An 11,632-nucleotide genomic window follows, 5' to 3' on the forward strand; every position below is an offset into this window, starting at 1 on the left:
GGAAGGAAGGAAGGAAGGAAGGAAGGAAGGAAGGAAGGAAGGAAGGAAGGAAGGAAGGAAGATCTCTTCCTCCAGATCAAAACTTTGTGCTGTAGGAACACAGGTCTTCATATTCCTCCACAGCTATTATAATATTCTTGCTAATATTTGTCTGCTATCATCCATTCACTCATGTCATCACTAGCCAGACTATTAACTACTACATTATAGCATGCTTTTATAAATAGCTGTAAGTATGTGTTTTACATTAACCAAACACTTCACACATCACCTGAGAGGGAGCTTTGCCATGGGGCCTGCACATGGTTTCATACCACCTCTGGCAAACAAAAAAATGCCTGACCTTCATACCAGTCACTGCAAGAAGTTCCTCAGAACGCATCCTTTCTCCAAAACCACCCTCAGCATCATGATATTTAGGAGAAGCCACAGGTGTGAGTTGAGAGGGATCAGAGATGAGCACTGAGGGAACTGAGGTGAGCTCTGCGGGTTGTGAGGTCAACCGTGAGCTACCGGCGATTTCCCGCCTAGCCCCGCGCCGAGCGCTGCTGCGTTCACCACGGCCTCCTGGCGCCCCCTGGCGGGCGCTGTCCATAGCGCAGCCCACGGTCGCCTGTGGCTGCAGGACCACCTTCCCTCGCAGCTTCCCATTTACTGCCCCGGCCTCCACCAGCGACATAGATAAAAATCCTTACGATGGAAAGTTTAGATTTCTGACATCCGTGCCTTTGCCTATCAGATTTCAAGATGTCAGCAAGAAGCAGTAGTATTTTTCATAGCGTATTACAAAAATGAAAATTAAACTTCTCACATTTTCATTACAACTCAGAAAAACTCAGAATCTTCAAAGAAAAATGCATAAACAAAAATACCACCATAATTGTGACAAACGCATGTAAAATGGCCACCTGATATTCACATTTAGTTACTTTCAGGTACTCCAGAGTCATTATTTCAAAACCTACTTAATAGGTGTGTTGTTGCAGCTTCTGTGCAGGTGTCTAGAGGCCAAGATTGGCATATTTTAATAAATGGAGAAAAGCAAATAAACGAATTGTCTCATAGGGGCTTGGAAAAGGTTTTAGTTTCATCACAGAAGCTGCTGGTTGTTTCTTAAGACAGCTGTCTTACAAATAAAGTTGGGGCTGTCCCAGTCCCAACTGCTCCAGGAAAGAGCTCCCAACTGCTCCAGGAAAGAGCTCCCAGCTGCTCTGCTGAGCAGAGGTCACAAACCGCCTTGCATTTCTGTCTGTGCTCATAATGGCTATTTGCAAGGGCTGAATTGGTAGCTACAAATGCTGTATCTATTCACTCGATGTTCCAGGGCAGACATGAGATTGATTATCTGCTTGTATGAATGCCCGTATAGACATATGATGTACGATGGTTTTTAGATTCTGGCCTGAGAAAGCTTGCCTCTCAGCCATCTCTTTCCTTTGGAGTCCAGAAGAGAGAAACGCCTCCTGGTTAGTCTGTTGAGTATTAATTATTGCATTTCTCCAGGATCTTTGCTACACACAGCGTGGAATATGTATGGGATATTATGCTTTCAGTCTAAAAACTGTTTCTGTGTATAAGAATGAGCAGCCAGTGGGTTGAGAAATGGCATCTTGCTGTGTGGAGAAGGAGTTAGCAGAGAAAGCACACTGCGTTAACTGATGTGTCCTTATAGGCACTTTGTGAGCATCACCAACTTGACTTTCATAATTACTTCCTGATGAACTGTTATGGCAAGAAACCACATACTGCCCTGACCTCAGTTCACTTCGGGAATTCTCTCTGACCTCAGGAAGAACTTGTGTGGATTTGAGCCAAGTTCTGTGATGGGATTTGTGTCAAATCAGCTATTTTCTAACATAACCAAGGCCATGACGATCTGTTTGTGGATTATTGTCCAACTGTTCTGATGCAGTTTAGGCCTTGAATTGCTTCGTTGCAACTGCTGACAGGAAATATATTGCAAAATCCTCAGTTGTTCAGTGTTTCTTCAACATCCACGGTGGAACTGAACGGACTACATCTGGATTAGTTCACACTTCCAGCAATTCTAGTACACATCTGTGTGAGATGAATTAATTTAAGGACTTGATTGAGATTTTTTTTAAGTAACTTTAATTAAGTCAAGATAAGAAATTCTTATTTTGAAGTATTTGCACATGAACTTACATTGAAGTATGTTCAGCCATGAAGAGAAAAAGGGTTGGTTACCCTTATAATGAAAGATCAAGGTAATGTCAAAATTCCACTTGCATCTTTGCTGAAAATCCCTGTGCAGTTCTACCCCACCTCCAGCACCATGGGTGGAACAGGACGTCCCTGTGTGCCACAAGACGAGCCAGTGGGGAAGAAAACCACACTGGCTGAACAGGGAGCTTTTGCTGAGACTTCAGGTGAAAAAAGAAAGTTTACCATCTTCGAAAGAAGAGATAGGCAACTCAGGAAGAATACAAGGATGTTGCTAGAGCATGCAGAGAGAAAATCAGAAATGTGAAAGTCTATCTAGAACTTGATCTCGCCACAGCTGTTAAAGATAATAAAAAATGTTTTTACAAATATATTAACAGCAAGAGGAGGGTCAAAGAGAATCTCTGTTCTTAATCGTATACAGCAGGGAGCATTACCACTGAGGATAAGGAAATGGCTGACATTCTCAGTGCCTTCTTTACTTCTGTCTTTAATAGTCAGACCAGTTATCCTCAGGGTACTCAAGTCCTTGACCTGGAAGTCAGGGATGGGGAGCAGAATAAACCCTCTATGATTCAGAAGGAAACAGTTAGCAACCTATTACTTCACTCAGATTGTCACAAGTCCACTGGACCAAATGGGATCTACCCAAGGATACTGAGGGAGCTGGTAGAAGTGCTTGCCAAGCCACTTTCCATTATTTATCAGCAGTCCTGGGTCAACCAAGGAAGTCCCAGATGACTGGAAACTTGTGAGTGTGATGCCCTCTACAGAAAGGGTTAAAAGGAGGATCTGGGGAACTGCACGCCTATCAGCCTGACCTCCGTATCAGGCAAGATCATGGAGCAGATCATTTTGAGAGTGAAGATCATTTTGAGAGTGATAACACAGCATGTGTGGGACAGATCAGACCCAGCCAGCATGGGTTCATGAAAGGTAGGTCCTGCTTGATGAAACTCATCTTCTTCTACAACCAGATGACTCACCTAGTGGATGAGGGAAAGGCTATGGATATAGTCTGTCTAGATTTTAGTAAAGTCTTTGACTGTCTCCAATAGTATCTCCTGGAGAAGTTGACAGCCCATACCTTGGATATGTGTACTCTTCTCTGTGTAAGAAAACTGTCTGGACAGATGGGCCCATTAATTGGTGGTGAATGGAGTTAAATCCAGCTGACAATGAGTCACAAGGGGTATTCTTCAGGGATGAGTATTGGGACCAACCCTGTTTAATATCTTTATCGATGATCTTGTTGAGAGAATTCAGTGCACATTCAGTAAGTCTGCAGATGACATCAAGCTGGGAGGTAGTGCTGACCTTCCTGAAGGTAGGAAGGCCTTCCAGAGGGGTTTGGACAAGCTGGACCACTGGGTTGAGGCCAATTATATGAGCTTCAACAAGACAAAGTGCTGGATCCTTCAGTTCAGTGACAATAACTTCACACAATGCTACAGGCTTGGGGCAGAGTGGCTGGAAAGCTGTGTGGGAAAAAAATCTCCAGGATATTAGTCAACAGCCATCTGAACACAAGCCAGCAGTGTGCCCAGGTGGCCAAGAAGACCAATGGCATCTAGGCTTGTATCAGAAATAGTGTATCCAACAGGAGCAGGGAGATGGTCGTGCCCCTGTACTCAGTTCTGGTGAGACTGCACCTCAAGCACTGAGCTCAGTTGTGGACCTCTCACTACAAGAAAGACATTGAGACCCTGGAGTGTGTCCAGAGAACCCCCTGAAAGGAGGTTGTGGTAAGGTGAGGGACAGCCATGTAACAGTGTTAGGATGTGAGTTGCACCAGGGAAGGTTCAAGTCAGATACTAAAAAAAATTTCTTCCCTCAAGAAGTGGTCGAACATTGGAACAGGCTGCTCAGGAAGGTAGTGGAGTCACCATTGATGGAGGTGTTTAAGAAAAATGTAGACGTGGCACTTAGGAACATGTTCTAGCGGGCATGGTGTTGATGGGTTGATGGTTGGACTAGTTCATCTTAGAGGTCTTTTTCAACCCTAATGATTCTATGATTCAAAGGTCTGACAACAGAAGAGTTGAGATCTTCCTTATGGGCCATCAACTTACAGTGGAACAGCCATGGAGCCAAACTAGCCAGGCTGCCTTTGGGAAACATTTCCTGGGGGACACTGTCCTGACAGCTGGAGCACCTCCAAGAAACACCTCCTTGGTTGGCAGGAAAGTGTATGTGTTTCATCAGCTTAGTGTGACCAGAATCTGTTAGCATGGGGAGATTTACACTGTAGAAATATGGCTTTGGCACCAGGAATTAAGAAAGAAGAAGGCCAGAAGTCATTGTACCAAAATGTAAATATTCCAAAAAATTAAATGTTTCTGTGTGAGAGAGATGGATGTGTGTATTTCTAACATTACTCTTTCTACTTTCTCAACACCATGCATACAAGGTAATCAATAGAAATGCAAGAAGGATGAACTGAAAGTTTTGCATGTGTGTCTCCTTGTCTCTTGCTCTTTGGCATGTAAAGATGCAGAGAAACAAAGAGGCTGAGTGAAGCACAGCATAAATACTTTTGTCCCTACAAACTTAACATCTCTAAGTCATTTCTTGCTTAGGGGCCCAAGTAATTTTGGCAGATTTGAAAACATTACTCAGAGAGTTACTGCTGCATTTGGAAAGGTGAACTTTGTGAAGCTTTTGATCTTTTTTGGCACAGTGCCTAATGCAGTGGACCCTTTGCTGTGATACAGTCCCTCAAAATTATGGCTGGACTAGTGCTGACAATAACGAGACAGAGAGAATGTGCTGCCCAGAGGCTTATGGCTGCAGAAAAAATTAAGTGGCAAGCAGTTCTAGGTGTTGGTGAAGAAGTCATTGTAAAGCCTGGAGGATGAAGTGGATGTTTTCTCTCTGTGCCTAAAATACAAACAACCTGAGCTGATGCAGACAATCCTCTAATTTCTAAGTTGGCAGCAGTTTAGGTTTCTCCCTTCAAGCAAAAGCATCAAAACAACTTACTGCACCTCATAAGTCATGAAATGCTCTTCTTCCTATCTCAAAGCAGGACTTCTATCCTCACCATAAGCGATTTCCAGATATTTCCATGCCCTTCAGCAAGCAGGATAATTATAACCCTTCTATGAATACCTTTTGCTTTTTTGAGCTGATTGCTGAGTGTTCTCTGCGCATAACAGAGAACACTCTTTTTTAGAAAAAATACAACATTCTGAACATTTAATTTTGCCACTGTGTGAAAGAAGGTATGTTCTCTCCCAGCTCATGCTGTATGTTTTGTATCCACAGTACATGAAAAGAATTTGATTTCTATTCTTTTTCTCATTGTGCAATAAGTGTATTTGCTACTTCTTTGAACACCAGAATGAACATCTGGTTTTGGTGCTCGCTGGTCTGCCAAGTCAGAAAGCTTTGAATATTTTGCCAATCCATTCACTCAGCATTGAACTGATAACTGATATCAGGAAAGTCACTGGAGGAAAATGTAAGAAACAATGGGCTATGTAACAGACAGTGTAAATCTTTCAAGGATAATTTTTACATTATTAATTTTATCAATGTGGCTACAGACAGCCTCCCCCCGATTCAGCGTACTTGTATCAATGAGCTGCTTTAGAAATATGCAAAGCAAATTGTTTCATTGTGAACATATGTTTGTGAAATATTTTTGGCAAATAAAAACAGTTTTGGAACTGAATCATCAGCAGTGGTAAATATGAAACAAAACAAGTTGCCTTGATGCTTTAAGAAACCAAACATAGAGCTTCAAAGCATCATAAATATAGAACTCAACTATTCCATGAAAGCAGCCAGAATTATAATGAGATATCAAGAGGGAGTACAAGGCATTAGGAAAAGCTTTATTTACAGTAAGTGTAACTAAGGGCTGAAACGGATTACTTAAGGGTGCTGTGATGTTGCTATTGCTGGAATTTTTCAACGATTGGCTACACAAGTAACTGCCAAGAAAGGTTCCAGAAGAATGCATTTTGTTTTGAATTATCTCTCAGGATCTTTTCTTTGATTTTCTTCAAAATACTGAGCAGAAGAAAAAATCCTGGAACAAGTCTCTCCTACATTTCCACACACCATCCAGATCTGACTGTGCTTCTAGTTGCATAGTTGCTTCTCCTGCTAGAGCCTGCTAGCCTCCCTTCTTGTTTTTCCTTCCCTGGTTTTGACATTTCTGATTCTAGCCAATATTTTCAGTATTTGCTTTTCATCTGGCCTGTCTGCTCATGGCAGTTACCTCAAACTTGAGCCATCAGATAAAGTGCTGCCAAGGCTTCAGCGGCAAGTAAACATAATACTCCAAATTAAAAACAGAAAAAAAAGATTATGGAAAAATAATTTAAAAAAAAAAACAATTTTTTTAAAAAGGAAATCATCTTACTGACAGCTAAAATGCTTTCAGGAACTGTGTTTTCTACAGCCAACATCTCATCATCCTAGCACCCAGCTAACGGGCTCCCTGCCCAGTGCTGGTGTGAGGAAGAAGTGCAAAAGAATCTGGCTGTAGTGGAAAGTCAAGGGGGAAAATGAGGTGGAACGAGTTTGCCTGGCCCACTGCCATGGTTCAGCACGGGGTGAGGCTCCATCAGCAGCTCTGCAGGGTGGTGACAGCCTACACCAAGCCCCAGATTCCACGTGGGGCCTGCAAGATCCAGCCCTCTGCCCTCTGCAGCTGGGGGACCTTCCCACCGGGTACACGGGCTGCCTGTCCTAAACATGCTCCTTGGAACACGTAAAGCAACATTTTCTCTCCAAAGTTGTAAGTTTTCCCTAGGGAAGTGAAGCAGCTCACGTGTCCTCTCAGCCCTTTGGTCTCTCTGGACATGAAGTGCCAGCTGCTCCCCAGGCTCAGCCTTTGCAGTCTCTCATCATACTTCCATAACTGTGAGGACTACAATCATTTTCTTTCATAACTTTTGATTGTTCCATCATGGGACATTTTCTCCACTAATGAATCAAATTAAAAAAAAAAAGAAAGAAAGAAAGAAACAGAAAGGGACAAAGAGATGGAACAAAAAGCAACAGTGCAAGATAAGATGGAGAACAGCAGGAAGATAAGCTTGTGGTTCTGCAGCTGAAATGCCATATGCAGACAGGTGGCCTGGAAGCTGAGAATGGTTTTAATTTTATTTTACGTGGCACACAATATAAACTGATCTATTCATCTGCCTCTCTCTCCTTCTCTTTCTCAGAGTTATTCTTTTCTTGCATATTGCATATTTAATTCTGTGGGTTTTGCTCTTTTTCAAAGGCAAACACATTTTAGACAGATAAACAGTCAGCATGTGAAGTCTTCTGATGCAAAGTGGGTTTTAAGAATTTGCTTTTCATTGCATGACAGTCCAGAACCATCCATGGATTAAAATGTTGCTGTGCCATGGGAAGTATGTGAATTCCAGGTCTGACAAAGTAATTTTCCATGAGATTGCTGTGCAGTTTTGCTGAGGGCAGCTCAGCAGAGTGTATTCACCAGTCCCAGCACTGCCAGGCCAGCCAAGCAGCCCATGCCACCTTCACTGCTGCTGGTTTCAGTAACACAGGGAAGCTGGTGTCCTGGAGAACAGCAAAAGCATCTGACATCTCCCAAAGGAATAAGGAAAGCATGACAGGTGGAAGGGAGATGTGCAAGGCTGAGCAGGTTATCTTATGCTGTTTTCATTTCCAGTGAAGGAAAGCAAGACTTGTAATTTTCCTATGCCTGTTTCTGTATACAGACTTTGTTTAACCTGGCTTAGATGAGAATATCTGTGTCCTTAATCGAAGGAACCCATCAGGCCCGGGCAAAGCTTGCACATTTGTGAGATTCAGATTTGAGCCCACCATTTCAGCAGGTTTGCTACATACTGGGATGTGAATTTGTTCTCAGTTTCCCCATGAGCCCTCATTCCCTGACCTTCCCAGATCTCCATGCTTTCCCTGTGCATTGCCCAGAACGTGCTGTACCTGGAATTTCACTATTCAGATCCTGACAAATTAAGATAAACCTTGGTCTCACACATACTATTTTTCCTCTTGGCAGCGCTTTTTTATATTGTCATGTACATCAGGTGCAGGTTCAAAAATTGTAGGGGAAATCAAGTTTTCAGGAGACAGATCTAGATGATGCTACACATACTGGCAATAGTCAAAATTTTCAGTTTCAGTTCTGTTCCATAAAATTGTTGAACAAATTGTGTTTTAATTCTCAGATGTTCGGCACCTGTTGTTTCTCTTTATTTGATGAATGTGGTAATGGAATTTATGTTGAGCAAAATGCCAATTTTTATTTAGCTTTTATATTTTTGCAGCTGCAGCCTCTGCCTTTAAAGTCCAGAACTGGTAGTGCAAAAGCCTTTGGCAGTTCAACAGTCCTTCTCAGCAGCAGAAATGTCCAGAGAGGCTATGAGGATTTTTGTGATCACACCGGTACAGTGCAGTGGCCACTGGGACACTCAGGCAAGGAGCACAGATGTGCTTTCAGTCAGGATTGCATCAGTTCATATTTCTGATATACAGAGCTAGTGCGAAAGAAAGAGTAGCCCTCCTTTTTCCATAAACTTTCTATTAAATATCACTTACCCACAGTTTGAGGAACAAAACGTTCTTTTTCTTCTATATTTGTGTGTTATTTCTGGTCTGAAAACAACTGAACTTCAAGAATTTTGAGCATTGCTCATTGACCTCTGCAGAAACAGCCATCCCAAACAGTATTGTATTCAGCTTATGTAGTTTTAATTTCAGTTTTCTTTTTCTATAGTTTCCAATCCTGGATTCAAGATGTAGATCACAACTGGGACATGAAAAAATGAAGAAAGGCATTTCTTCTGCTGAATGCTAAAGCCAATTATTTCTGAAAAGCACTTGTAAACTTGGCATTTCCGTGAGCAAGCAACTTGGCAAGTCAAGAGCAAGTGATTGACTTTGTGTTCAGTTGCTCAGCTGTGTTTTCTATTGTCAACTTGAGGAATTAACTGAAAGTGGAGAAATAATACCATTGGTTTCCTAGTGGGATGGGCAGCTTTGTATTTTTCATACACCATTTGAAACATTGTTTCTCCTAAACCTAGTACAGCTCATGGTCATACTCATAGAATCACAGAATCATTTAGATTGGAAAAGACCCTTGAGCTCATAAAGTCCAACCATTCAACTAACTACCATGTCCACTACTAAACCATGTCCCTAAGCACCACATCCACACATTTCTTAAATACTTCTACGGATGGTGGCTCCCTGGGCAGCCTATTCCAATGCCCAGCCACCCAAGCACAACCTCCATGAAGAAATTCCTCCTGACATCCAATCTAAATCTTCCTTGGTGTAACGTGATGCTGTTCCCTCACATCCTGTCCTACAGTTCCAAACTATGTAACTTACAATTTGTGTAGAGATGCTGAAAAAACAAGGTTTCCATACTAAAAATCCGATGTAAAAATTGAGATCACAGAAACAGATCTATTCATCAGAAAAATAGCTTACATTATGCACGTTTTTCCTTGTATGGTCCTTAACTGGATCATAATAGTTGAAATAGTTAAATCTTCTAAATAGAATTTTCATAATATGAACGTCTGCTTTCAGAAATTGTCAATTTTACTACTTACTGGCTTAATTTCTGAGAAGGTAGATTAATTAGCATTTTTCTCCTCAGTCCACATGTTGAAATAAAGATCTAGTTTGTTCATTTGAGACACTGCATTATTTAGATTTTCTGATGGTTTAGCCATAAATTGAACTGATAGCAAGAAATTAGAGTTCTGTGCAGGATCTTGTTTTTTGTATCTTGATTATTGAAAACAAATCCAACATTTGGATGTAATCTACCTTTATTTCTGTTCTGAGAAATGTAAGGATATTTTTCTAAACCAGTGCCATGGCCCAGGTGGCTTCCTCAGTTGTCACACGTCATGAGCAAATGAAGCTACTCCTCTGTTGAGGTCTGACACATGTAGACATGACATGAGTATCACTGTAATGCATTTTATCTGACATTCAGTCATACACAGCCCCTGTCCAGTTTCCTAGATTTTTGCCAAATGTAGGCCATAAGCTTACAATTGTTTCATCCATAGCTACTTACGTTGTGTTTCCCTGAAAGTTCAACAAAATCAGTCTGGCTGTCCCCTCAAGAGCAACAGGAGAGCTAACACACTCCATAGGGAAAGCATGTTATTGAGAGCAAAGAGTCATCAGATCCATTGTAGATATTCCATTTTGGATCAAACAGCCATGGCTCACAGTGTTTGTCAGTCACAAATGACTATAAGGGGAGCTCAGGGTGATCAGCTGACATGGAAATATCAACTTTGGAGCACTGCCATTTATTCATATCACTCCCTCCTTTGTTTAATCTATCAAAATGTTTCTGAGAGTAAGTCTGTGTGTGATCTCAAACTGTCTTTTATATGAAGAGAATTAACATACCTCAGTAGTCTTTCTGTACACAGTTCCCTGGCTGTAATCGGCTGATTCTTGTGGAGGAGTGGGTCAAGATGCTCTTCATTTTGTGGTGAAAGCTGTGCATGGCCATCTAGAATGTGTCTTCTGTTTCATGTCACTCTTGCCACTGCTGCACTGCACCACTCACTGCCTCACTGTGCTCACATCCACTGTGTGATCTCTATCAATGCTCAGCAAGCATCAATGAATGTCAACAGGTGCAATTTTTTTCTGCATGGAGGAATTCAATTTCACACCTTTCCTTCCTTTGCACTTCCACACCAGATGCCATTTTGTCAGCCTGCCCCTCTGCTGCCATCTGTCACGTGGCAACAAAATGTAACAGGATACTGGTGAGAAGGTTCAACCTCTATTGCCATACCAACATGCGCCGCTGACATTGTGGAACATCATAATAAAATAGGAAGCATTACTTCTGGAGCAGCCCTTGTATGCTGGGATTTCCAAAAATGGCTCATTGCTACATGAGCATCAATAAAGCAGTTAACAAAAATAAAGAATAAGAAACAAGGAAAACAGCCATGTTCCAAAGAGTAGTATACACACCTCCCTTAGAAATAGGCTGAAGTGAGACATGTTTTAATCCATTAACAACACCGATTAAAGCATTTACATGGATACATTTAGACAAAGAAAATACAGGTTGTCTTTGTAGGATCCTGGTGTTTGACTGACTGGGCTCAGAGCCAAGGTAGCTCACCTGGGACAGTGGGGAGAGACTCCCAAAGGCACTGGCCACAACCAGCTGCAGTCATGGGGGATCTGCATTGCAACCAAGCCTTCATCATCTGGGTAATACCAGAGCTACAACCACCACTGTGTAATGGCATAGCTTGGCATATCAGGGGCAATGGCGCCTGATGCAAGTCTGAACCACTTCTGCAGTCCGACCTGCATGTTATCAAGCATTACATGATCCATGCAAAACAAGAAACATAATGGTTTATTTGTATGAAAATATACTTCAGCCTGAAAAGTCCATTCACACAACAAAGAGATGCTCTGACTAATTGCCTGG

The sequence above is a fragment of the Meleagris gallopavo genome, chromosome 6 (assembly GCF_000146605.3).
Source record: "Meleagris gallopavo isolate NT-WF06-2002-E0010 breed Aviagen turkey brand Nicholas breeding stock chromosome 6, Turkey_5.1, whole genome shotgun sequence".
Lineage (NCBI taxonomy): Eukaryota > Metazoa > Chordata > Aves > Galliformes > Phasianidae > Meleagris > Meleagris gallopavo.